Source organism: Aquarana catesbeiana, linkage group LG01, assembly GCF_042186555.1.
Source record: "Aquarana catesbeiana isolate 2022-GZ linkage group LG01, ASM4218655v1, whole genome shotgun sequence".
NCBI lineage: Eukaryota > Metazoa > Chordata > Amphibia > Anura > Ranidae > Aquarana > Aquarana catesbeiana.
Genome location: NC_133324.1, coordinates 165466957 through 165493780, shown reverse-complemented (window position 1 = coordinate 165493780; position 26824 = coordinate 165466957). Strand labels below are relative to the sequence as shown.

Below are 26824 nucleotides of genomic sequence, written 5' to 3'. Positions count from 1 at the left end.
TTTTACCCCCTTCCTGACAGAGCACTTTTTACAATTTGGCACTGCGTCACTTTAACTGACAATTGCGCGGTCATGCGATGCTGTACCCAAATGAAATTTGTGTCCTTTTTTTCCCCCACAAATAGAGCTTTCTTTTGGTGGTATTTGATTACCTCTGCGTTTTTTTTTTTTGTTGCACTATAAACATAAAAAGACTGACAATTTTGAAAAAAAAAATATATATATAAAAAAAAGGCCTCCTCGGTTTAGGCCAATATGTATTCTTCTACATATTTAAATCTCAATAAGTGTATATTGATTGGTTTGCGAAAAAGTTATAGTGTCTACAAAATAGGGGATGGATTCATGGCATTTTTATTAATAATTTTTTCTTTTATTAGTAACAGCGGTGATCTGTGATTTTTATCTGGACTGTGACATTGCGGCGGGTAGATCAGACACTTTTGACACTATTTTGGGACCATTGACATTTATACAGCAATCAGAGCTGAAAATAGCCACTTATTACTGTAAAATAACACTGACAGGGAAGGGGTTAAACACTAGGGGGTGATCAAGGGGTTAAGTGTGTTCCCTCAGCATGTTCTAACTGTAGGGGGGATGGGCTACCACTGACATGACAGAGATCACAGGGAACAGAATATCTCTGTCATGTTACTAGGCAGAACAGGGAAATGCATTGTGTACATAGGCAGTTCCCTGTTCTGCCTCTCCTTGTCACGATCGTGGGCCGCCGGTGGACATTGAGTCCACGGGACCCGCGGGCACTATCCTGCTTCTGCGTACAGGTACATCAGTTTGCACAGGAGAGCCATTCTGCCAACGTATATCGGTGTGAGCCTCTCAACAAGCAGTTAACCTCTTCCTGTTCACCATATGTATATATATGTCCTTGGATGGGAAGGGTGATATCTTTGTCATCGCTGAAGCTGCAGCAATGATTGATATAATTTCGTTCAGCCAGCGATCCCCTATAGAGTAAAATCACTATACAGCTGCTCTATCACTTTTACAGGTGACGGAAGGGAGTCAGTCACCTTTATCGCCTGGGAAGCCTTGTACAGATGCTGGCCTTGTTGGATTCCCTGGGCAAAAAAAGGGAACTTCGGTTGTACCTCCCATTCTGTGACATCAGAAATCGGAAGCAGGAAGGGAGGGGATCATGCTCTGCTTCAGTGTCACAGGGAGAGGAGGAAGTAGAGTTATAAGAAACGCTAAAAGTGCGGTTGGATAAGTAGGAGGAGAACCAGCCAAGTGTACAGTCACGGAGACCAAAGGCGTGTAGTTTTTTGAGGAGGAGGGGGTGGTCAACCGTATCAAAAGCAGCAGAGAGGTCCAGGACTAGGAGTACAGAATAGTGTCGATTGGTTTTGGCCGTTAGTAGATCGTTTGTTAGTTTTAGGAGAGCAGTTTCTGTGGAGTGTTGAGGACGAAATCCAGACTGAAGGGGATCGAGAAGGCCATTATCAGCGCGGTGGACGCTCAGTCGGTTGTAGACCAGACGTTCGAGGAGTTTGGATAAGAAGGGGAGCAAGGAGATGGGGCATAGGTTGTTAAGATTGGATGGGTCCAGTGAGGGCTTTTTAAGTATGGGTCTGACAAGTGCATGTTTTAGAGAGTTAGGGAAGATGCCAGAAGAGAGGGAGCGATTGAAGATGTGGGTTAGAGAGTGTAGTATAGGGCCAGAGGGTGAACGTAGCATTTGTGAGGGAACAGGATCCAGAGGGCAGGTGGTAAGGTGGACATTAACAAGTAGTTTAGCAACTTCGTCTGTAGTGGTGGGGTTGAAAGAGGGAAATAATGATTGTGCCTGTGGGCATGAAGTGTAAAGCGTGGAGGGTGTCGGCACAGTAGAGATCTCAGCGCGAATAGTATCAATCTTCTGTTTGAAGTGATTGGCGATCTCCTGTGCAGTGAGTGAGTTGGCGGGTGGAGGCGGTGGAGGACGAAGTAGAGAGTTGAAGGTGGAGAAGAGGTGACAGGGACAGGATAATAAGTTGCTAATGAGAGTGGTAAAATAGGTCTGCTTGGCAGAGAGGAGGCTGGAGTTGTATTTTTGGAGGGCAGATTTATATTGGTAGAAATCTCTCTGGGACTTAGTCTTACGCCACGGTTATAGCCATCTTTATGTAGAGCGATTATTTTTTTCAGATCCTCAGAGAGTTCTTTGCCATGAGGTGCCATGTTGAACTTCCAGTGACCAGTATGAGAGAGTGAAAAGCGATAACACAGAATTTAACACACCTGCTCTCCGTTCACACCTGAGACCTTTTAACGTTAATGAGTCAAATGACACCGGGGAGGAAAAATGGCTAATTGGGCCCAATTTGGACATTTTCACTTAGGGGTGTACTCACTTTTGTTGCCAGCAGTTTAGACATTAATGGCTGTGTGTTGAGTTATTTTGGGAGGACAGAAAATTTACACCGTTATACAAGCTGTACATCCACTACTTTACATTGTAGCAAAGTGTCATTTCTTCAGTGTTGTCACATGAAAAGATATAATAAAATATTTACAAAAATGAGAGAGGTGTACTCACTTTTGTGAGATACTGTATGTGATTTTGCTCTTCGGGGTAGTGGGGGTGTTGATTCTTCCGTAGTAAGTCACAGCAGAAGCCGATCAGCTGGTGACAGCCAATGGATGCCCGCTGGCGCCCACTGATCGATGAGGAGGCAGACTGGATGGAGCTCTGCCTATGTAAACAAGGCAGAGCTTTTTCCTGTCAGCTGGGATGTGCTGGATTTTGTTTCCCTGCTAAGTAGGGAATAAAATCCAGCACATCCCTTTGTGATAGCAGCACACAGTACACGCAAAAACACTGGTTAGGCACACATTAAACCCTTTGATTGCCCTAGATGTTTAACCCCTTCCCTGCCAGTGTCCTTAGTACAGTGACAGTGCATATTCTTAGCATTGAACACTGTATTAGTGTCACTGGTTCCCACAAACTGTCAAAAGTGTCAGTTAGGGTCAGAATGTCCTCTGCAATATTGCAGTCCCACTATAAGTCGCTGAACGTTACCATTACGACTACAAGTTTTATTAATTTTTTTAATTCCCTAAATATATCCCATAGTTTGTAGATGCTATAACATTTGCATAAACCAGTGTTTCTCACCTCCAGTCCTCAAGGCGTCCCAACAGGTCATGTTTTCAGGTTTTTCATTATTTTGCACAGGTGATTTGATCAGTTTCACTGCCTTAGTAATTACCACAGCGGTTTCATCTGAGGGAAATCCTGAAAACATGACCTGTTGGGGCGCCTTGAGGTTTGGAGTTGAGAAACACTGCCATAAACCAATCAATATGCACTTATTGGGATTTTTTTTCTACCAAAAAACATGTAGCAGAATACATATTGGCCTAACTTTATGAAGAAACCAGACTTTTTCCCATTTTTATTGGATGTGTTTTATAGCAGAAATTAAAATATATTTTTTTCCAAAATTGACGGTCTTTTTTTGTATATAGTGCAAAAAATAAAAAACGCAGAGATGATCAAATGAATGCCACCAAAAGAAAGCTCTATTCGCGGGGACAAAATGGCCTGGTCATGAAGGGGGCGGGGGGGGGGTAAATCGTCCGCAGGTTAAACTCACACAATTTTTTTTTTCTTTTACCACTACTATTCCTTTATTTATTGGCTTTTAAATTTACAAATGGAGCAATTTAGAAATTGGATGAAAGGTTTAGCACTGGGGAACACTATTTGAACGATAGTGCATTTTATATACAACTAAATAGATTAGACCAAAGTGAGGCGGAAAGAGGGACATTGTTCCTTCAAATCAGGGACAGTTGGGAGCTATGCTTTATTTTATTACACCTAAACTGATGAGCATGTAAACAAACGCTATGATTTATCTCCATGAACGAACAAGCGTAACAGTAGCCGATGCTCGGTTGTTCCCTGTACCTATACAAACTACAGGGCTGAAAAGTTTCGCCAGCGGTTAAGCCTATAAATGAGCGTTGGGCGCCGTGGGGGATTGTGGGAGTTGTAGTGCTCCTGCCAGCCAACACTGGCTTGCTGCCATGAGTCAGAAACTGCCATTGAACTCCACGTCCCATCACAAAGAAGGAGCCGCACGGATCACGTGATCATGACAAGCCACGGTCGGTCCAGAGCGAGGCTTGGAGCGCACGTTCGTCCACTGGCTGCCTGTCTTCCTTCCGGCCGGGTCCTCTCAAATGAGCTTCATAGGAAAGCTGTGCAGCTGATGGACGGGGCAGCTGTTTCCTGATGTTTTCTGGGGGAAATTGCTCGAGATTTGGACGCAGAAACCTGGCAGGACGCTGGCACCTTTATCATTGCCTTCTTCTAGTTGTCTACCAGTGACTTCCACATCCTCTGTCTCTGCACATCCTGCAAGGCACAGCTGGTGGTTTGATTTTATTTTGTTTTTATTTTGTATTTCTTCTTTATTAACCCTTTGGATTACCTGGCATTCTGTCCTGGCGGCGGTGACGGCACGTGGAAGTGGCACAACGCCCCTTTAAAAGGGAGACAAAGTGAGTGTGCAGCGCACGGCTGTCCGTGTCATACGCATGGATTGCATGGCGGGAAGGTGCATGAGGAGAAAGGGTGCATTTCCACTTTAAGGAACACCTGTAAATTTGGAAGTAAAGCAAATGCTGTGAAGGAGGCAAACAATGGCGCGGGATGGGGTACTGGGTTCTTTGGAATATTGGTGGCGGTTTTGGTGTAATATACAAGCCTTGTGTTTAATGTCTACTCTGCGCTTGGGGGGACTTGGTGATGTTTGCCCGCTACCATGACATTGCTTTGAGACCAGGTGATAATAGACCTATGGGCGGATGAACCATCAGGTAGCACTTTGGAATATAACCTCTCAGTTCCACTCATACTTGTCCTGTTTCCTGATGTAAGACGCATGAACATACATCACAAGTATACATTCTATTCATACCTATTTGACTTGTTCACACCAATGTGCTGCAGCTTGAAATAGTTCTAAAGGCAGAAGGTTTTTATTCTAATGCGTTCTGTGCATTAAAGCGGAGTTCCACCCAAAAATGGAACTTCCGCTTTAAGTGTTGGTGACCCCCTGACATGCCACATTTTGGCATGTCGGGGGGGGGGGGGGACCCTCTTTTTAGAGGCATCCAGCTCCCACTTCCTCCAAGGCCTCCGGTGAGTGTCCCATTATTAAAAGTCAGCAGCTACACTTTTTGTAAATGGGTAAAACTCCGCTTTAAGATAAAAAAAACTTTCTATGAGCCTCAGCCCCCCCCCCCCCAATACTTAACTGAGCACCATCACTATCCAGCGACGTTGCGTGAGAGCCTCGGCTGCCCGGGACTCTCTCTCCTGATATGCTGAGACCCAGCAATGGGCGCCATTAGCTCCCACTGCTATCAATCAAAGTTAGTGAGTCAATGAGGAGAGAGAGGGGGGAGGGGGCAAGCCATGGCTCTATGACTGACTGGACACATAGAGCAGCGGCTTGGGTGCCCCCATAGCAAGTTGCTTGCTGTGGGGGCACTCGAAAAGAGGGAGGGGCCAGGAGTGCCAGTGTAGGACTCGGGAAGAGGAGTATCTGGGCAATTCGGTGCAAAACCACTACACAGAGCAGGTAAGTATAACATGTTTGTTATTTTTAAACCTAAAAAAAAACATTTTAACCACTTCTGGACCGAGCCTCTTTTTTGTGTTTACAAGTTAAAATCCTTTTAACTCGGCGGGACAGGGCACTTTAATTTTTTTTTTTTAATATTTGTTTGACTTTTTATTTTTACACTGTCCATTTAAAAAAAAAATTTGGATCGCTTTTATTCCTATTACAAGGAATGTAAACATCTCTTGTAATAGAAAAAAAAATTACAGGACCTCTTTAATGTGAGATCCAGGTTCAAAAAGACCTAAGATCTCACTTTTACACTTAAATGCAATACATTTTTTCCCCTTTAAGACCATTGTGCGGAAGTGACGTTTGACATTTTTTTTTTTTAATATTTGTTTGACTTTTTATTTTTACACTGTCCATTTAAAAAAAAAATTTGGATCGCTTTTATTCCTATTACAAGGAATGTAATTACAGGACCTCTTTAATGTGAGATCCAGGTTCAAAAAGACCTAAGATCTCACTTTTACACTTAAATGCAATACATTTTTTCCCCTTTAAGACCATTGTGCGGAAGTGACGTTTGACATTTTTTTTTTTTAATATTTGTTTGACTTTTTATTTTTACACTGTCCATTTAAAAAAAAAATTTGGATCGCTTTTATTCCTATTACAAGGAATGTAAACATCTCTTGTAATAGAAAAAAAAATTACAGGACCTCTTTAATGTGAGATCCAGGTTCAAAAAGACCTAAGATCTCACTTTTACACATCACTTCCGCCATCCAATGGTATGGAGCTGAGTGGGGACCATCTGTCCCTCACTCGGCATCCAGCCTCTCAGGGGAGCAGATCTGATCATCTCCGCCGCGTCCAACAACTCCGGTAAGTGGCGGAGGTGACCGTAACGCGGCGGGGGGGACCTCTCCTGCCGCTGATTAAAGTGATCTCCTGGCGAACCCGCCGCGGAGACCACTTTTATCTGAAAGCCAACCACCCGCTGTTTCAGAAAATACCGGGGTTATGGCAGCTGTCTGCTGCTATAACCCTGGTACTTTACCTCAAAGTAGCGACGTTGGGCGGTCGGTAAGTGGTTAATTTAGCTTTAAAGCTGAACTAAAGACAAAACTTTTTTTTTTCCAATTTGGATAGAATATGGGAAGGTTATAACCCATTTTCATTTTTTTTTTTTTTTTTTTTTTGCCATCTGTGTCCCAATGGGGGAAATTTGTGTTTACTTCCTGTCCAAAACAGGAAGTGAGGGGAAATCCCTGCAAATTAAAGGAATCCCTTGGGGGCTTCCTCAGGTCACCAGAACTAGTTTAACTGTTGAAAGATTTTCCCTACTTTTCTGGGAACAACCCAAAATTTGGGATTTTCTTTTACTTTCGCTTTCAATGATAATGATCAACAGGACAAATAGAGGGGGTGAATCTCCCACAGTGGTGTCCAAACTATGGCCCTCCAGTTGTTCAGGAACTACAACTCCCATCATGCCTAGTCATGTCTGTGAATGTCAGAGTTTTACAATGCCTCATGGGAAGTGTAGTTCCGCAACAGCTGGAGGGCCGTAGTTTGGACACCCTGAAGCACAGACCGCAGTAAAAACCTGACAGGGGTTCTAATTCCACTCCACTCTGTCCAAATAAAAAAAAAAAGTTTTGCTTTAGTTATAGTAAAAAAAAAAGCTGGTGCTCACCGCTCCAGACAGGACTACTGAAAATCTATACCTCCACTGTGTCTCTGGGTGCCAGTCCAGTCTGCAACTGCCAACAATGAAGGAAAAGAAAGGGGAGATGGCGGCATTCCTGATAAGCGAATTTGTACTTGTGTTCTTTATTCAAAAATGTGGCATATAAAATATCAACACAGCTCTAAGTAGGAAACAGCAGTTAACGTGTTTCACACAATCTGCGCTTAATCATGTTATGAAACGCGTTAACTGCTGTTCCCTGCCTGGAGCTTTGCTGTTTTATATTCCACATATTTTAATAAAACACAGAAGATTCCTTTCGCTTATCAGGAGTGCCGTCTTCCTCTTCTTTTCCTGCCTTTATACCTGAAAGTGGAACTAAACCTATTGATTTAAAGTGGAACTAAAGTTCCACTGTAATAAACTGCAAGCAGGCAAGTTTTTTTTTTTTTTGACACGTGTCTTCTGCAATAAAATATACCTTCGGCATTTAAACTGAGCTGCTCATGCACAGCTTACGTCACTGGTATGGTCCCCGCATGTCAGCATGACTGACTCCTGTGCATACACAAGTGTTAAGTCATCCCACATTGGCCAATGAATAGGCCCAAAGACCAGCACTCAGAGGAGGATACAAGCTCTGGAGAGGGACAAGGACTGTTGAGGGAAAGGAAAGCTTAACTCTGCTTTAAAGGGTTCCTTTACCAAAAAACTGCCCATACAGATAAGGGGTGTCTGTAGATAAAATCAAACTGTACAGCTTCGACCAAAGTTGAATAATGCCCTTGCTATTGGTGTAGGCCATTTACGTACCCCATGAAGCCTAAATGGAAAACTCCCAGGATATTGCTAAGAGAGGCTCAGCTGTTACTGTTCATAATTACCATCAAACTATGAGCTCAGAGCTACTGCATCAGGGGAGAGAGGGGGGTTGACTCACAGAAAGAGCTCACTTTGTTGATGGTGGAGGTGAACAATAACAGCAAGGCCTCTATTCTCCTTTGCAACATCCTGGTAGCATCCTTTTCAGGCTTCATGAGGTAAGTAAATGGCCTACACCTATAGCAGGATTCTTCAGCTTTGGTCAAAGCTGCACAGTTTTTCTTATTTACAGATGCCCCTTATTTGCATAGACAGTTCTTTTTGTAATGGTGAACTATGCCTTTAAGTATTAACCACTTCAGCCCCTGAAGGATTTACCCCCTTCCTGACCAGAGCACTTTTTGCGATTCGGCACTGCGTCACTTTAACTGACAATTGTGCGGTCGTGCAACGTGGCTCCAAAACAAAATTGACGTCCTTTTTTCCCACAAATAGAGCTTTCTTTTGGTGGTATTTGATCACCTCTGCGATATATATATTTTTTTTTAATTTATTTTTTGCACTATAAACAAAATAAGAGCAGCAATTTTGAAAAAATCATATTATTTTTTACTTTTTGCTATTATAAATATCCCCAAAAAATATATAAAAAAAACATTTTTTTTCCTCAGTTTAGGCCGATTCGTATTCTTCTACATATTTTTGGTAAAAAAAAATTGCAATAAGCGTTTATTGATTGGTTTGCGTAAAAGTTATAGCGTTTACAAAATAGGGGATAGTTTTATGGCTTTTTTATTAATAATTTTTTTTTTTTTTTTTTTTTACTAGTAATGGCGGCGATCAGCGATTTTTATCGGGACTGCGACATTATGACGGACACATCGGACATTTTTGACACATTTTTGGGGCCATTGTCATTTATACAGCAATCAGTGCTATAAAAATGCACTGATTCCTGTGTAAATGGCAGTGAAGGGGTTAACCACTAGGAAGCGGGGAGGGATTAAGTATGTCCTAGGGGAGTGATTTTAACTGTAGGGGAGATGGGCTGTGTGTGACACTACACTGATCTCTGCTCTGATAACAGGGAGCAGAGAACAGTGACACTGTCACTAGGCAGAACGGGGGATGCTGTTTACAACGGCATCTCCCCGTTCGTCCTCTCTGTGAGGCGATCGCAGGTATCCCCGCGGCAATCGAGTCAGCGGGACCCACGACCCGACTCACGGAGATTGCGGCAGGCTCGCATACATGGCGGCAAATTCAAAGTAACGTGCGGGCACGTTACTTTGCACACAAGCACGGGGTTGATGTCATTCCACCAACAGCCAATCAAGAGGCCAAAAATCCAGCAGCCAGAAGTAGCTAGGGAGAAGATGAGTACCTGGTGAGGGATGTAACTGCCGGAAGGTGGAGATGAGTATTTCTGAGAGCTTATTTCCACTATAACTGCTTCCCAAAACTGTTACATTCAAGTAGTGCTGTGTTCAACTGAACTGTGAAACCATTAAATGGCTGGTGTCATAGATAATTGCATGTGCAGCATTATCAACTGAAGATCAAACAGAGGCTAAGATGGAAGCTTCCTTGGCTGTAAAGTAGAGGAGGGTTTAGTTCCACTTTAAGTAATAGATTACGGCACACACAGCTTGGCCCAATCTACTGTAGTTGCATTTGCTACATACAATAAGCGGCGTTCTGTTCCTGCAGCAGTAAGGGCGTCTTCGCAGGTGGGCTTTCAGAGAACTTTGTGGCTGTTCAAGTGAAGCTGTTATCTTGATGTTGCATTTCTATGGTGTCATACACATTAGGCAGACATGTGGAAATGAATAGTAAACGCACAAACTCACATGTACCGTGTGGTTTTGTGTATTTATACCATGTCTGCATCATCGAATTTCCCCTATTTTGTCAATGGGTTTAAACCTACTTAACAATAAACACATAACAAAGCCCACTGAACAGAAGTGTTCCCCTTGGTTAACACCCCTGTTGTTAACCACTCTCTTAATCCATACAATGATTGATTAATGATAACGTATATAAGTTGTATAAGTTGATTTTTTTGGTTAATACAAGTTTAAGAATATGAAGGTTTAAAAAGTAGAAATCCATGCTATGAAAAAATAAAGGGAAGTTATGTATTCCAGGCGCTATGCCAGATGAATTGTGGTTGGTAAAAAAAGAGGAAGTGATTTAGGGTTTGGTAATCCTGTGCACTAGGGAAAAATATTAAGGTTTTAAAAGGTGTTTAAAGGTGTTCGAAGGGAAAATATGAAAAAATGTAGAGTGAATGGATTGGCCAAATGAATGTGGAATGAGAAAGTGGTTGTATTGTGTTTAATGAACGCACAGGGTATCATTTTGATTAGTAAAGTATTTTAAGTGTGTGTTTAAAATGTACAAAACAAGTTGTCTCACACTGTGTTTAGGCCCACGCTGGTAACAGAAGGGTGAAGTTTGAAAAAAATGTTTGAAGAGTTACTGAAATTGAGTAACCGGAATTGAAATACATTGCTACATATATTGAGTCCATGAGGTACTAAAATGTAATGGGAAGGATTTGTTTGAAATAAGCAATCAGAATGACTATTCTGGATATTTACCTTTTGAATTCCCAGAGTGTCAGTCATTGAAGTGTTGATGATGTAATGTTGTTTATCCATCAATGTTTTGTTTGCTGCTGATGATCAGACGTATTTGCAAAGTTGGGAGACTTCTGAGTCAGAATATGTGTTTGGGTGAAATGTTCTGTTCTAAGTCCCTCGGGTCCACTTGGGCCCCGGGAATAGAAGAAACTAAAGGGGTTTAAGTGTTGTTGAAGTTCTGCTGTAATACTGGATTTGGAAAAATGTTTAGTTAAAAATATTGAATCTATATAATGAAAACCCTTGCTGAGAAACATTTTTATTCCTGCATGCTTTACTTATGTTTGAGTTAATGAAGAATAATATTTTTAATACCCCCCAATGGTTAAGGCCCAATTTGATCAGGTAGGTTCTGTGATTATTCATGTCGGATGAGGAGTATTCACCCCTAGCCCCATGCACATGAAGAAATGCCTACCCCATTCTTACCCTATACCCCATTCATACCCTGCCTTATACCCTATCCGGATGAAGAGATGACTACAGCTTTTTTTTTCGTGTTCATCTTTGTTGTTCAAATACCATAGCAGATGCTTAGATGACTAAAGGCGGACTTCTGCTGGAAAACGTTCATGGGAATGACACCTTGAGGGGGAGCCAAATGACGCAAACCCGAGGTACGAAATTCCTGTGAGCACCACATGAGAGAGATCCAGATGTGTCAGCCTGAAGACCCAGGTCTCGCCCACACCATCAGTTCCAGTTTGTCTGTGGATATCAAGTCCTGTCCTTACAAAGAGGCAGAGTTTTGGGGTAGAAAATTCATGTCTGTACATATGAATGATCACAGAATTGAACCAAAGGTTTTGGGAAAAGTTGAGGAGAATGACAGTTATAATGTGGACATTTCCTTCTCCTTCCTTTTTTGCGAATTTAATGGACATTCAGAAGCCATCCAAGAGACTTTTCTTTTTGTGTATTTCTTTGGGACTATTTTTATTTGGCCTAAAGGCTGTCATGCCACTCCCACTTGCTTTTATAGACTGTCACGCCCCTTCCTCCCTTTTTTCACTCCATGGACAATTACTATGCAGCTGAGATTACATGTTTATTGTTTTCTATTTTTGCATGTTTAGTGTGGTGGTCCGGGTGAGGGTCGGGGGCATATTGGGATTGTTGTTGTAGTATGCCCAGGATGTGCTCGACCACTTCAGTGTGTAGGATGGCTTTATTCTGCAGCTGTTGGATAATGTTTTGAGGGACGCTGGCATGAGCACTGTACTATATATGTATTGGTTCACATGTCATCCACCAGCCTCTGTGTTTTGGGGGGGGGGGGGGCTTAAGGTTATATGTGACCCACCTGACAATACCACTAATAACACACTCATTAGACATAGAGGGGATGTGTATTCAAAGTCTGAGGGGACTCCACAGTGTTTGACACCTTAGATTGTGCCCTACATCACACTATATATGCCTTCATGCATACCTCTGACCCCCATACTAAGATGGCTAGGCTACTCTCACAGCTTGCCTTTGCATGATTCTCTGAAGGTGCCCAACGGGTTCTTAGCAGACAGCCACTAGCCTTGGGCAACAGCACGTACATTTGTTATGGAAGGACATGCCATCCATGGATGATTCTGAGTGATCCCAAAGGATGGTGTTACTTGGCCTCATTGGTTCTGATAATGGGAATTCTCGGGGACAGTGGGTAATGTCACTTGCTCAAGGCTGGTGTTCATCCTAAATGCCCCCTCAAACACCGTTATGCCAGGTCATCCTTTTTGGAAAAGGACATGACCTGGGCATGGTTCCCCTCGGGAACCTAAGGGTGTATTGACATGATGGGTAACATGGCATGGTTTGGTTTCAATGGAGTATTTTCCTGTATCGGGGATATTGTTGTGTGTATTGTAGTGACTTTGCTCCTGGCATTTCTGTGTGCTTGCTTTAACTTGGGTTAATCAGCTAGTTAGTTAAAGTTCTGTATTCTCAGACTGTGACAGACTGTAGCAGTTTTTGCAAGGCACACATATAAGAAAAATATAGCTTACAGCAGCATCTTTGCTCTGTACCTTTCTATATAAAGCTTCTGTGGTGTAGAGCGGTCTTGGACATTTTCCTGTGTAAAGGGGAACACCAAAGGCATGACTATGAGTCATGGAAGCAGATGGCATGCTTACTATAGTTGCTATGTCAGCCACGTTTAAGGGGTTGGGCTTTTGAGTATTAATGATATGAAATGTACACTCCTGTTGTTAACCACTCCCTTATTCCATATAATGATTGCTTAATGATAACGTATATAAGTTGTATACCCGCCCAGAATTAAATCAGATAGCTTTGAACATTTAGACTCTGCATCATCTCTTTTTGTGTTCACCAAGAAGCTATCTCCTCAGTACTGAGAGAGTCTTGTGAGTGTGGTAATTACTGTGATTATACCTAGCTGGTTTTGTCAGGTATACAGAAATACCATTTTTGATTCTCTTCAATATCGTTGATAAATATTTTTGCCCCATTTGAAGGAGCCTCTCCAACCCAGTCTGCCGGAGGGCCACAATATTTCCTCTGACTATTAACCTGTACAAGATTAATATTACCTCTTTCCATCTACTCCAGAAGGGAAGCTTTATTGTCTCTATTCAAAGAAGCAATCCAAACCATGCTATTAGCGTCCATTTAAGTGGTTGTCCGTCATTAGAGAATGATCTGCTTTCTCCATGGGCCATAATCAGTGGGTAGGAAGCTTGCCCCTAGTCCCCTCAAAAAGCCCTTGTCCTGGTTGGGTCTGTCACAATAATCATTTATGCATGTCTGTATGACTTTATTTAAGCACATGAGCACTTTGGCAAAATATTGACTCATTTTTTTTTATGCACAAGAGCACTTTGGTACAATATTGAAATGTTTAGAGAGACAGCGCATCTAATTTTGCTTGTGCAGATGGATCTCAAAAAATGTGAATATCATGAATATCAAAATGTGACTATAAATGTGAGTATGGCTTACAGCTAGTGAAAACCCAAAATTCAAAACACAGTGGACCAACACCGGCAGATGACATGGCTCCCCAATTCATCAAGGACTGTGGAAAATTTTGCATTTCATATGGAAGTCAAGGTCCCAAAGTCTGGAGGAAGAGTGGAAAGGCACAGAATCCAAGTTGCACAAGGTCCAGTGTGAAGTTTCCACAGTCAGTGATGATTTGGGGAGGCGTGCCATCTGCTGGTGTTGGTCCACTGTGTTTTATCAAGTCCAAAGTCAGCGCAGCCCTCTAGCAGGAAATTCTAGAGTACTTCATGCTTCCCTCTGCTGACCAGATTTATGGAAAAGCTGATTTAATTTCCAGCAGGACTTGGCACCTGCCCACATTGCCAAAAGTACCAATACATGGTTTAATGATCATGGTATTACTGTGCTTGATTGTCCAGAAACCTCGCCTGATCTCAACACAATAGAGAATCTGTGGGGTATTGTCAAGAGGAAGGTGAGAAACGCCAGACCCAACAATACAGACTAGCTGAAGGCCGCTATTAAAGCAACCTGGGCTTCCATAACACCTTAGCAGTGCCGCAGGCTGATCACCTCCATGCCAAGCCGCATTGATGCAGTAATTCATGCAAAAGGAGCCCCGAGCAAGTGTTGGTATAATGCATACTATACTGTGCATGGACATACTTTTCAATAAGCCAACATTTCTGTATTAAAAACCTCTTCCCCCCCCCCTTTTTTTTTTTTTTTTTTTTTTTAATTGGTCTTATGTAATATTCTAATTTTCCGAGATACTGAATTTTGGCTTTTCACTAGCTGTAAGCCATAATCATCAAAATAAAAAAAAAGAAATGCTTGAAAAAAAAAAACACTGTGTGTAACTCATTTATATGACATATGAGTTTCACTTTTTTTTTTAATTAAATTACTGAAATAAATTAACTTTTTTGATCATATTCTACATTTTTAAGATGCACATATATATTGTACACATATTTTGGAAAACCTATTGACAATCTCTTGGACCTCCAGAGAAAAGGAAAAACTCTAAGACTGGCCATACACCTATAGATTATCTGCAGATTTTTTTTTATGGTCAGATGGAAAAAGTGGAACAGATTCCTCCATCTAACTGTGTGGAAGGAAGAATCTCCCACTAGCCCAAGCTTCCATATCTTGCTAGTCGGCCCCGCTGGCTCTCACAATACCTGAACATTCTGATTGGGTGCAGGCATTGTTTAGGTTGAGAGCCAGCGGGGCCGACTAGCAAGATACTGAAGCTTGGTCCAGTAGGAGATTCCTCCATCCACACAGTTTAGCATACATTGGAGAAATCTGTTGCATTTTTTCATCTAACCATAGAAAATCTGCAGATAATCTATAGGTGTATGGCCAGCTTTAAGCTTAAATGGTTAAACGCTGCAAAGTGCAAGCAACTGGACAAAATTCATGTGGTACTAATGTTGCTTCAAGAAAGTACCGTATATACTCGAGCATAAGCCAAGTTTTTCAGCTCAATGTTGCTTCAAGAAAGTACCGTATATACTCGAGCATAAGCCGAGTTTTTCAGCCCATTTTTTTTTTTAGGCTGAAATCCCCCCCCCCCCTCGGCTTATACTCAAGTGAGCTGTACTTTCATTAGTAAGACGGAGTGTGTCTCCCGCTGTGTTATGCAGTCTGTTCGGCCCTCCATTGTAACACAGCCCCGCACCCTCCTCGTCCATGATGGAGGAACACTTATACAGTTCTGGGAAACTGTATCAGTGTTCTGTCTATCACAGATGAGGAGGAGGCGGGGCTTTGTTACAGCACCCGTGTTACGTTTTTGATGCATTTTTTGAGTCACGTGACCTATGAAAAGCAAACCATAAGCACGGTAAAATCGGTGCAAATTTGTGGCAAAAGCGTGCAAATTTGTGGTACAATCGAAGCAAAATCGCATGCGTTTTTGGCGCCATTATCGGCACACTTTTCTCTTATCAGCAAAATGCTGATAACACAATTTTCGCCCGATATGTTTTGGCGGCCAATTTTTTTGTGCATCTCTAAACTGACCATGGATTCCAGTTCAACAAAGGCTTTTCTACCCACCTAAAAACTTAAACTGCTTTTGGCTTCAGTTTGAAACAATCGTTAGACCAATGATATTGTCCTTTTTAAAGCAGTTCCCTTCTACTTATTTCCAGACTGGAGCACTGTAGAAGGACATACTATTCGCTGTGAAGGCTTTAGTCACTGGTGACACAGGGCTGTTCCTGGCTTCCCCCTTAACTGGAAGATCCTTCCCACAGATGCAAGCCTGCCTGGTTGGGGAGTAATTCTTGGCTTCATGTCTGTAAAGAGGGGATGGACGCCCGAGGAGTCTAGTCTATTCATGAACCTGCTGAAGATATGTACTATACAATTGCGTCTCTTATAATTAACCCCACAACTAAAAAGCCATCTCGGGAGGATACAATTAGCTAACACCACAGGAGTATTGTAAATAATCCACCAAGGAGGTAGAACACACAAACTCTGTCGAGTGGCAGTTCTTTTAGCGTTTAGCATTAGTTTAGCATTAGTGGAAAAATGTCAGGCATGCTTAAAGTCGATAGTTGCTCGAGCGGGGGTAGTGATCATCAGGTGGTGGTCTATCAGACCTGTCTATGGTGTAGCACATTGAATGTGAATTGGCATCATGTCACTACTAACATTCCCAGGTTCATAGAAAGAGCAGGAGATCTTCTGGCAGATGCAGTATATGCTCTGGTTGTCCCAGGGATGCCATCATCTTTATGCCTGCTATGGAGGATCAAGTTGAAGGGATTTTGAAGCTTTAGGCTGGACAAAAAGGCTTTGGTACAACGACCTAGTTCATATTTTTGCAGGCTTTTCTTTTCTGGTTAGATCTTATGTCATAAGGACAGACCTTCGATTCTGTTTCTGAGCCCAGGTTCTAAGAGCAAGGTCTCTCCAAGACCGTCATATTTGCCATACTAAGTGCTTGTAAGCCCTCTTCTTTATGGTTGTAGAGCAGCACATTTCAAGCCTTTTTTGTCAATGGTTTGAATGGTGTCAGTTTTAACCTGAAGCCCTGACTTTTCATTCTATGTGCGTGTGCTTTTTTATTTTCCTTTTTTTAGTACACTGAAATCATTCCTTGGGAACTTAAACTGGTGGTTTCTGTGATTTCAGTATTCCCTCTTTGTTCCATTACATGGGGTCCTGCTTTCGAGCCTATTTCAGAAAGTGTGCTTCCAATTATGATCACCTCAGCCAGGAGGGTTTTGGAGCTGGCAGCTCTGTCTTAAAATTTTTGGAGGGGGCTGGATGAGGGAGAAGATGGAGACTTCAGAGATCCATGTGTATTCATTGAGAGAGGATAAATGTGCAGGCAAGCAGTGGTGTGAGTGTGTCTGTGTAAATCCAGGAAGTAAACAGGCAGCAGCTTCAGCTGCCCACAGTTAAAATGGCTGCAACCAGACTTAGTGGAGGGAAATTTAATATATAATTATATGTTATATTCATATATAAAATTATATGCAAAGTGGTTGGAGGGAAGCTTCAGAATGGCAAAGATGGTTTTTATTACAAATTATGTGAGCAGACTGCAGTTGCTATTTAATGTAGGGCATGTAAACCCAGCAATTTATATTCCTGATATGTGACTGGTATACCACGTATGAAAAATATCCTGTTGTCTTTGTATTGCTTCCTTTGTGTGAAATTCCTGGTGTTCATGTTAGTTCCTCTGCTTTCCTATTAAAAACTGACCACATGAAGCAGGAGAACACAACACACCATGGTCAGTTCTCTAACTGTACTTGGAACTCATCCTTTTCTCCTCCAATGATCAGACATACCAATTTCCCTCCCCTCAGTCTACTGTTTCTTCTTCTCCCCCAGCTCTTATGCAGGAGGTGTAGATTGAGAATAGGAGAGGTCCTAGAACAGAACCTTGTGGGAAGCCTTTGACAGGAGTCACTTTAGGCGGTGGGCTGGTGGAATCAGAATCCCTTGGAGAGGTTGGGAAACCCTTTCTTCAGCTCTCCGTGCACCTCCAATGTCTAATTCAACCTGCGACTATTAGGGGCACAGGGTGACCAAAAAAAAAAAATGGACGTTAATGTGGCTTGGATTGCTTAAAATGGAACAGTAATATTTATCCACACTATCTCCCAGGAAATAGACAGTCTTCTACTGGGGACTCCTGCTATAGTCTGTTGCCTAGTAGGCTGAGGAGGGGGGAGATCACTGTTTGTATTGTTAATTGTAATTAGGTCTTCTGCAATTGTTTGAAGGTTTGCTGTGTTTTATGCTTATGCTAATGTGTATTGTCTGCAGTTAGCTTGAAGTCGGCAAGGCTGGTCTGCAAAGTGACATCTGAGTCATCCAGGTGGATGGGATTAGCCATGGGTCAGCCCTACCTCATTGGCTAAACCATTGGTGTGATGTTTTGGGTAAATATTTGGATTGTGTCTGTGTCAGAAACCATGAACCAGACTGAGACAGAAGTACAGTAAAAATCACACTTGTTTAATAATAAAAATAAAAAGGTAAATAGAGTAAGACTAGTCCGAGTCCAGTAACCGGGTCGGGTAGTCAGCCAGGCCAGAGTCCAGTAACCGGGTCGGGTAGTCAGCCAGGCCAGAGTCCAGTAACCGGGTCGGGTAGTCAGCCAGGCCAGAAGTCAGGGATCCAAGTAGAGGAACAGCAAGCAGGATAAGGAGCCAGAAGGGATGTCAGCAAAGCCAGTCTTTAAACAGGAACGCAGGAGATGGTTTCTTATGATGTGACCAAGGCGAAGGCAGAGATGAAGTGAGCTGGACAGCTTTAAGTAGGCGGGTCAGATGAGCAGGATCAGGAACAGCTGGGTAACTGTGGAGAGGGATTTGAGCTGGCAGTTAGCTGACAGCTGAGCGGCCAGTTCAGAGAAGGAAGGGCTGAGCCAGCCCTGACAGTACCCCCTCCTCAATGACCCCTCCCCCTCAGAGGACCACCAGGCTTGAGGGGAAAACGTCTATGGAAATCTGTATAGGGTGAGGAAGTGGCACTGAGGTGGTAAATCTGTTGCAGACCAACGGTTTCAATAAGAAGGCATGAAGCGCATTTGAGATGCGCATACTAGAAGGAAGGTCCAACGCGTAAGACACTGGGTTAATCCTGCGAAGGATACGGAAAGGCCCAATAAACCGAGGTGTGAGCTTCAGTGAGGAAACCCGAAGTCGGGGGTTGCGAGATGACAGCCAGACCCTGTCCCCAACCTGGTAGGAAGGCGCAGGCAGGCGTCTGCGGTTAGCATGGAGTCTGTACCTATCATTAGCATGATGCAAAGCTTCCTGGACTTGTGCCCAAGTGGAACGAAGACCATGGAGATGCTCCTCTAACGCAGGAATACTCTGCGGAACAAACGAGTCAGGCAACATGGAAGGTTGGAAACCATAATTCGCCATGAACGGAGACAATCGGAAGGCAGAATTCAAGGCACTGTTGTGAGCAAACTCTGCCCATGGTAATAGGTCTGACCTGTTGTTATGGTCAGAAATATAGCAACGTAGGAATTGCTCCAAGGACTGATTGGCTCACTCTGTGGCCCCATTAGACTGCGGGTGATACGCAGAGAAAAAAGCAAGCTGAATTCCCAACTGTGCACAAAAGGCTCGCCAGAATCAGGAGACAAACTGACTGCCCCTGTCCGAGACGATTACCTTGGGTAGCCCATGTAAGCGAAAGATCTCCCGAGCAAAAATGGAAGCCAGTTCCTTAGAAGTAGGCAACTTCTTAAGTGGAGTACAATGACACATCTTTGAGAACCGGTCAACCACCATAGGGATAACAGTGTTGCCTTGGGAGTTGGGCAACTCCACAATGAAATCCATAGATAGGTGGGTCCAGGGCCTCTCTCTCCATTGGGTATGGGTTGTAGGCGGCCCACTGGAAGGTGTCGCAGAGTCTTACTCTGAGCACACATGGAACAGGCAGCTACAAAGGCAGTTACATCAGCACATAGACTAGGCCACCAGAATTGTTGGGAAATGGCCCAAACGAGTTGATTCCTCCCCAGGGTGGCCAGCTGCCTTGGGAGAATGGTAAGTCTGGAGCACGGCAGTACGGAGACGCTCTGGGACAAAGCAACGGTCCACAAGGTTTCTCAGGAGGAGCATCAACCTGAGCAGCAAGAATTTTGTCACCCAAAGGAGAAATAAGACAGGTGCGAACCGTAGCCAGAATCCGATCCGGAGGAATCACAGGAACCGGCACCAACTCCAACTTGGAAGTGGAGGAAAATTGTCGTGACAGGGCATCAGCCCTTACATTCTTGGTACTGGGTAAGAATGAGACAATGTAATTGAAACTTGACAAGAAAAGAGCCCATCGCGCCTTTCTGGGAGAGAGGCGTTTAGCCTCAGACAAGAATGTGAGATTCTTATGGTCAGTAAGAATTAGAAGCGACACAGTGGTACCTTCAAGGAGATGTCTCCATTCTTTCAGGGCAAAATGATCGCCAACAGCTCTCTGTCACCAATCTTGTAATTGCACTCCGCAGGTGACAATTTCTTGGAAAAGTAGCCACAAGGATGCATAGCACTCTCAAGGGTGGGACGTTGAGACAGAAGGGCGCCAACACCAGTCTCAGAAGCATCAACCTCAAGGATAAAAGGTAAGGTAGGATCAGGATGTGCCAACACAGGAGAAGAAACAAAGGCAGCCTTGAGATTTTCAAAGGCCTTAATGGACTCCGGAGACCCACTTTGTGGGTTACCATTCTTTCCGGTCATATCAGTCAGGGGCTTGACCAGAGACGAGAAGTTACGAAAAAACTTCCGATTAATAGTTGGTAAAACCCAGGAAACGCTGCAGAGGACGTAACCCCATGGGTCGGGGCCACTGTAGGACTGCCGAAAGTTTCTCTGGGTCCATTGAAAAACCAGCAGTGGAAATGACATGACAGCCCAGAAATTTAACCTGTTCATGATGGAACTCGCACTTCTGCAGTTTACAGTAGAGATTGTTCTCTCTTAGTTTCTGAAGCACATGACAGACATCTGTGTGGTGGCTCTCCAGGGACTTGGAAAATATGAGGATATCATTGAGATAAACAACCACACATAACTGCAACAAATCTCAGAGGACATCGTTAATAAATTCCTGGAAAGGTGCCGGGGCATTACAAAGGCTGAAAGGCATTACGAGGTACTCATAATGGCCTGTTCTGGTATTAAACGCAGTTTTCCACTCGTCGCCCTCCTTAATCCTCACAAGATTGTAAGCCCCTCTCAAATCAAGCTTTGTGAAAACCGTTGCTCCCTTGAGGCAGTCAAATAACTCCGTAATCAATAGAATCGGGTAGGCATTCTTAATCAATACAAGGTTTCAGTTCACCGCTCTTCTTTACAAAGAAGAAACCGGCACCAGCAGGAGACGAGGATTTGCATATGAAACCTCGAAAGTGCATCTGCAACATACTCCTCCAAGACCGACAAAGGGTAAACCCAGCCAGGAGGGGGTATGGCACCAGGTTGAAGGTCAATTGCGCAATCATATGGCTGGTGTGGATGCAAACTACCGGCTTGACCTTTTGTCAAAGACATCGCTAAAGTCACGGTACTCCTTTGGCAGGGAGGAGAGTCAAGAGAGTCACAGGACCTTGGCTATATTCCGGAAGGATGTCTCACTGCATTGTGGTGACCAGGACAGAACCTCAGCACGGAGCCAATCAAAAGAGGGGTTGTGCCTCTGTAACCAAGGATAACCAATAACCACCGGAAACTTAGGTGAGGTAATAACTTGGAATTGGATTATCTCATGGTGAAGCACCCCTACGGCAATGGACAACGTAACCGTCTCATGAGTCACATGGGCAGGCTGTAGCGGTCTCCTTTTTAAGAGCCTCAATGGCAAGTGGAGTGTCACACAGCTGCAGTGGAATCGAGTGCTTTGATACAAAGGCAGCATCAATGAACAGGCCTGCAGCCCCAGAGTCAATTAGAGTCTGTATCACGATAGATGACCTAGCCCAAGAAAGGGTGACCGAAAACAGGGGCTTATCCTTATCCTTCTGGATAACTGGGGATGACACAACGCCACCTAAGGTCTGTCCATGACAGGACCTCAAGGTTCGAGTGTTCCCAGGACGGGTAAGACAAGAGTTCAAAAAGTGACCTGCCTGGGCACAATCTCTCCCTTCTCCTCCTAAAGGCTCTCTCATGCGCAGAGAGACGCGTGAAGCCCAAGTGCCTGGGTTCATCTTCACTGATTGACTCGGTACGAGGAGGCATGGGAGGTGAGGGAGGCATGAGTGGGACTGCAAAGCTCAGAGGCAAACGTACAGGAGGCTTCCGCAAGCGCTCCTTAAAAGAAAGTCTTTCTCTGAGTCTGGAGTCAATGAGGATGGCAAACGAGATCAAGCTCTCCAGCTCAGTGGGTATATCTCGGGCTGCTATCTCATCTTTGAGGGAATCCGAGAGACCATGAGAAAAAGCAGCCATGAGGGCCTCATTGTTCCAAGCAACCTCTGCTGCCAGAGTACGGAATTCAATGTTGTAGTCGGCAACAGTCCTCGTACTCTGTTTGATGGACATGAGGCACTTTGCAGCAGAAGCGGAGCGTGCGGGAACATCAAATACCCTTTTAAAGGAGGCCACAAAGTCAGGGTAACTCAAGACAACAGGTTTTTGCGTCTCCCATAGGGGGTTAGACAAGGCTCTCTCAGAAAGCAAAGATATCACGAAACCTGCCTTTGCTTCTGTCCGTGGGAAATGCCTGGGGCAGCATCTCGAAGTAGTATATCTCAACCTGATTGAGAAACCCTCTGCATTGGACTGGATCGCCCCCAAATCGCTGGGGAAGTGGAGCAGAACCAGACCTACTTCTTATAGAGGTAATACTCGAGGAGGGTGCCTGCACAGAGACTGGCACAGCAGCAGGGATGACCTGCGACTCAGGTTGTACCGGAGCAGCCACAGTGGGGGATTCCAGGTGAGCTGTGAGACTCAGGACCGTTTGTAACGCCATGGCAAACTGATCCATGCGGTGATCTTGCTCATCCAATCTGGAAAAAATATTAACAAGTGGATTGACTGACTGTATCTTCAGAATTCATGGCCTTCGCCTACTGTCAGAAACCGTGAACCAGACCGAGACAGAAGTACAGTAAAATCACACATGTTTATTAATAAAAAGGTAAATAGAGTAAGCGTAGTCAGTCAAAGCATAGCCAGAGTTCAATAACCAGATCAAGTAATCAGTCAGGCCAGAAGTCAGGGATCCAAGTAGAGGAACAGCAAGCAGGATAAGGAGCCAGAAGGGATGTCAGCAAAGCCAGTCTTTAAACAGGAACGCAGGAGATGGTTTCTTGTGATGTGACCAAGGCGAAGGCAGAGATGAAGTGAGCTGGACAGCTTTAAGTAGGCAGGTCAGACGAGCAGGATCAGGAACAGCTGGGTAACTGTGGAGACAGATGAGAGCTGGCAATTAGCTGACAGCTGAGCGGCCAGCTCAGAGAAGGAAGGGCTGAGCCAGCCCTGACAGTCTGTAGGGACTGACATACTTTTCAAGTGTATAAAAAGTCTGTATACTTGTCCGATAAATCATTCCATGTTCAAGCTGTGTAACTGCGCAAGTCTAGCCTGGTTCTTAGTTACAATATATGGGTTTTAATTTCTGACATCTGAAGGTTCAGACTGGGGAGGCTGTATGCTGACGGAAGCACTCAAGCAGGTTGTGACGGGGTTCTGTTACAAACCTAACTGAGAAAAAAAGAGGAGGAAGTAGAGTTGTAACACTGAAGGTGTGGTGGGATAGGTAGGATGAGAACCAGCGAAGAATATGGTCACCGAGACCAGAGGAGTGGAGTTTTTTTGAGGAGGAGGGGGTCGTCCTCTGTGTCAAAAGGCAGCAGAGAGTTTTAGGAGGAGTAGTACAGAATAGTGTCCTTTTGGTTTTAGCTGTTAATAGGTCATTTGTGAGTTTGAGAGTAGTTTCCCTGGAGTGTTGAGGGGGAAATCGGGACTGAAGGGAACAAGACATTTTGTTCTCAGTCAGATGTTCGCTCAGTCCGTTGTGGACCAGACATTCAAGTGTGCAACTCAATATCCTCGTTCAACCCCCCAGGTGCTAAGGTGCTCAAGAAGTAGATCCAGTAGGTTTCTTGCTGGCATAAGCGTACCACTCGGCTGCAGGGTATGTGGCCGGGATGGACTCAAAGACCCACACACTAAGGCCAGCTGTGGATTGACCGTGGTGTGTCAGGAAGTGTTTGGGGACACTGTGGTTGTCACGGCCTTTTTTGATAAAGCGCCGGTGCTTGCCAAAACTTGTCCTTCGGGCTCTGATGGTTCTTCCAACGTACAATAGGCCACAGGGGCAGGTAATTTTGGAAAGCTGCGTCTACAAGTTGAGTGCGGTATCCTTTGTCTAGTAATTTTTTTGACAGAAGTTGTCAATGGGTGTCATAGTCTGAGTCACTGGTAAAATTCCTTTAAAGGTGGCAGAATTGGCTGCGGGAGATGTTGCTGACCCATCTAGGATGGTGGCAGCTATCATAGTGTATAAACGAATTACCAGCAGTAGGTTTGATGAAGTTTCTTGCATATATAGTTTCATTGTCGTGGCAAAGCTTGAGGTCTAAAAAAAAAAAAAAAAAAAAAGTGTCGGGATCAGCCACGTGGGTGAAAGATAGGCCCAAGCTGTTGTGGTTGCAATATTGCACAAAAGCCAGGATGTCATCAAACGTGCCATCCCAAATGATCACTATATCTCCGCTGTATCGACCGTAGTATATCACATGGGCAGCGTAGGGATGGTCAGCTGCAAGGTACATATGTTCCCAGTATCCCATGGTGAGATTGGCGTAGCTGGGGGCAAAGTTAGACCCCATAGCTGTTCCGTTGATCTGGAGGTAGTGTGTGCCTTCTGATTCAAAGTAGTTGTGCTTGAGGCAAAAGACTAAAGCCTCAAGAATGAAGTTGGCTTGCCGGGGGTTTGTGAGGGGGTCATTGGCCAAGAAATGTTCAACAGCACGGACTCCCACGTCATGGGGATGGATGAGTATAAGGAAGAAACATCAAGAGAGCCACCAATAATTCTGTTACCATGTGTAGGGCTTCAGCATATCAAGTAAGTGGGGTCCATCGCGTATGCAGGAGAGGAGGTTCTGTGCCAGAGGTTGAAGACATTGGTCAATGTAAATGGAGAAGCCGCTAGTGACGCTGTCCATAGCGACTATTATTGGACGGCCAGGGGGATTGGTGAGATCTTTATAGATCTTGGGAAAGTGGTAGAAGTAGGGGACTTTATAGAAATTTTTTGTAATAAAAGAGGCTTCTGATTTGGAAATGATTTTTTTCTGTGAGAGATTGGTTGACCAGTGTTGCAACTTCATGGGCGAACTGGGATGTGGGGTCAGTTGAGAGGATGGAGTAAGTGTTGGTGTCAGAGAGTAGTCTACGTGATTCACGGATATAGTCATTCTTTTCCTGAATCACTATACTACCCCCTTTGTCTGCGGGTTTGATGCCGATGGACTGGTTTTGAGTAAGCTGTTCTAGAGCCTTGCGTTCTAAGGGAGAGAGGTTGGATTTGATGTGTGTTCAGGGTTTTTGTTACACATCTTGATGAAGTCCGAGTATACTACCCGGTAAAAGGTTTGTAGGTTAGGGCCTTTGTTGTGTGTAGGGTTAAAAATGGATTTGGGGCATAGTGTGGTATGCCTGACTGGAGGGGAGGTGGGGCAGTGTTGGGTGAGCCAGTCCAGGTCGGCGTTAACATTCTCGGCATATAGTTCCTCGAGTTAAGCAAGTGCAGGTTGGTCTTTCTCAACTGTGTCATGGTCTGTTACATAAGGTGTCTGGTACTGTCAGAGGCCTGCTTGGAGGATTGGATGTTGAAATATCTCTGAACAGTAAGGTCTCTGATAAATTTGTTGAGGTCTTTGAATAGTGTAAAGGTGTTGGGCTGCATCGTGGGCCAAAGGTTAATTCCTTACCAAGGAGGGATATGTCATATGCGTTAAGTGCAGTGCGTGACAGATTGTAGATTTTTACAGTTTCCACATTTTTCCTGACCTTCCTTCCTCGTCCCCCCCCCCCCCCTCCCCCCTCCGTCCTCTCTTTCGTGTTTTCTTTTGGTGAGGACCAGAAGGGGGGGGGGGGGGTACATCCTAAAAAAATCATTATCCAAGGTGGATGCCAATGTGTTACTGGTGGTTACGGTCTTAGGGGATTTTGGCTTGTGCAGCTGGGTAAGAGGTAGGTTGTCCAACCAAGATGGGGGTTACTTCTTATGGGTGCGGTTTGGGTGATTGTTATGTGGATCATGATGGGAGTCCTGTTCTTAGGCGATTGGGTGGGTAGAGGGGCATCCGTGAAATCTACTCCTTGAGCAGAATTGGGTGGTATTGTGGAACTGTCATTGGGATACTACACTCAGGTGGCGCCTCCTTCTCTACCCTTCTCTTGCCCATTACAGAGCCAGCTTTCTGAGTTCAGCAGCCGCCTTTTTAACCAGCCTATTTTAATCATTGCACTGCCAGTTACTGCTTAACCCTTGAACTGCCAGCCTGTCCATCATTGACTAAGTTGCTCAGCCATTTTATATCTCCTGTACTGTATGGATTTGTGTATCTGCGCTTACAGTTATCAATACCTTTTTCTGAGCTTAACATTTGCAAGTAAACAGGATCCAGGGGAAAGGTGGTTAAGTAGGTGTTTAAAAAAAAGTTTAACAACTTTGTCAATAGTAGCAGGGTTGAATGAGGGAAGTAATGATTGTACCTGTGGACATAGGGTGTTACGTGGGGGAGATATCTGCGCATTGGAGATTTCCTTACGAATTGTATCAATCTTATTTTTGAAGTGATTGGTGATCTTCTGGGCAGTAAGTGAGTTAGTGGGTGGAGGATGAACTGACGGGGACTGTATGAGCTGGTGTTAATGAGAGTGATAAAATAGGTCTGCTTGGCAGTGAGGAGGCAGAAATAGTATTTTTGGAGGGCAGATTTAGATCTTGGTTGAAGTCTTACTGGGACTTAGTCTTACCCCACAGACGCCCTAGAGAGCTTGGCTCCGTTTTCTGAAACTTCTGGTGTCATCTGTTTGCCAAGGTTGTAGGGGTCGGGATCTGATTCTGTGTGTAGTGAGGGAGGCAAG

General features: G+C 44.2%; 1 protein-coding gene across 5 annotated transcripts in view; it reads left to right on the top strand.

Annotated features, from left to right (window-relative positions):
• The first annotated feature begins 4136 nt into the window (after window positions 1-4136).
• ARB2A (ARB2 cotranscriptional regulator A) overlaps window positions 4137-26824 on the top strand; it is a 908279-nt gene continuing 885591 nt past the window's right edge. For all 5 annotated transcript variants that reach the window (XM_073624507.1, XM_073624504.1, XM_073624506.1 and 2 more), the window contains exon 1: window positions 4137-4518. The gene's annotated coding sequence lies outside the window, so the exon portion shown is untranslated. The remainder of the gene's footprint in view (window positions 4519-26824) is intronic.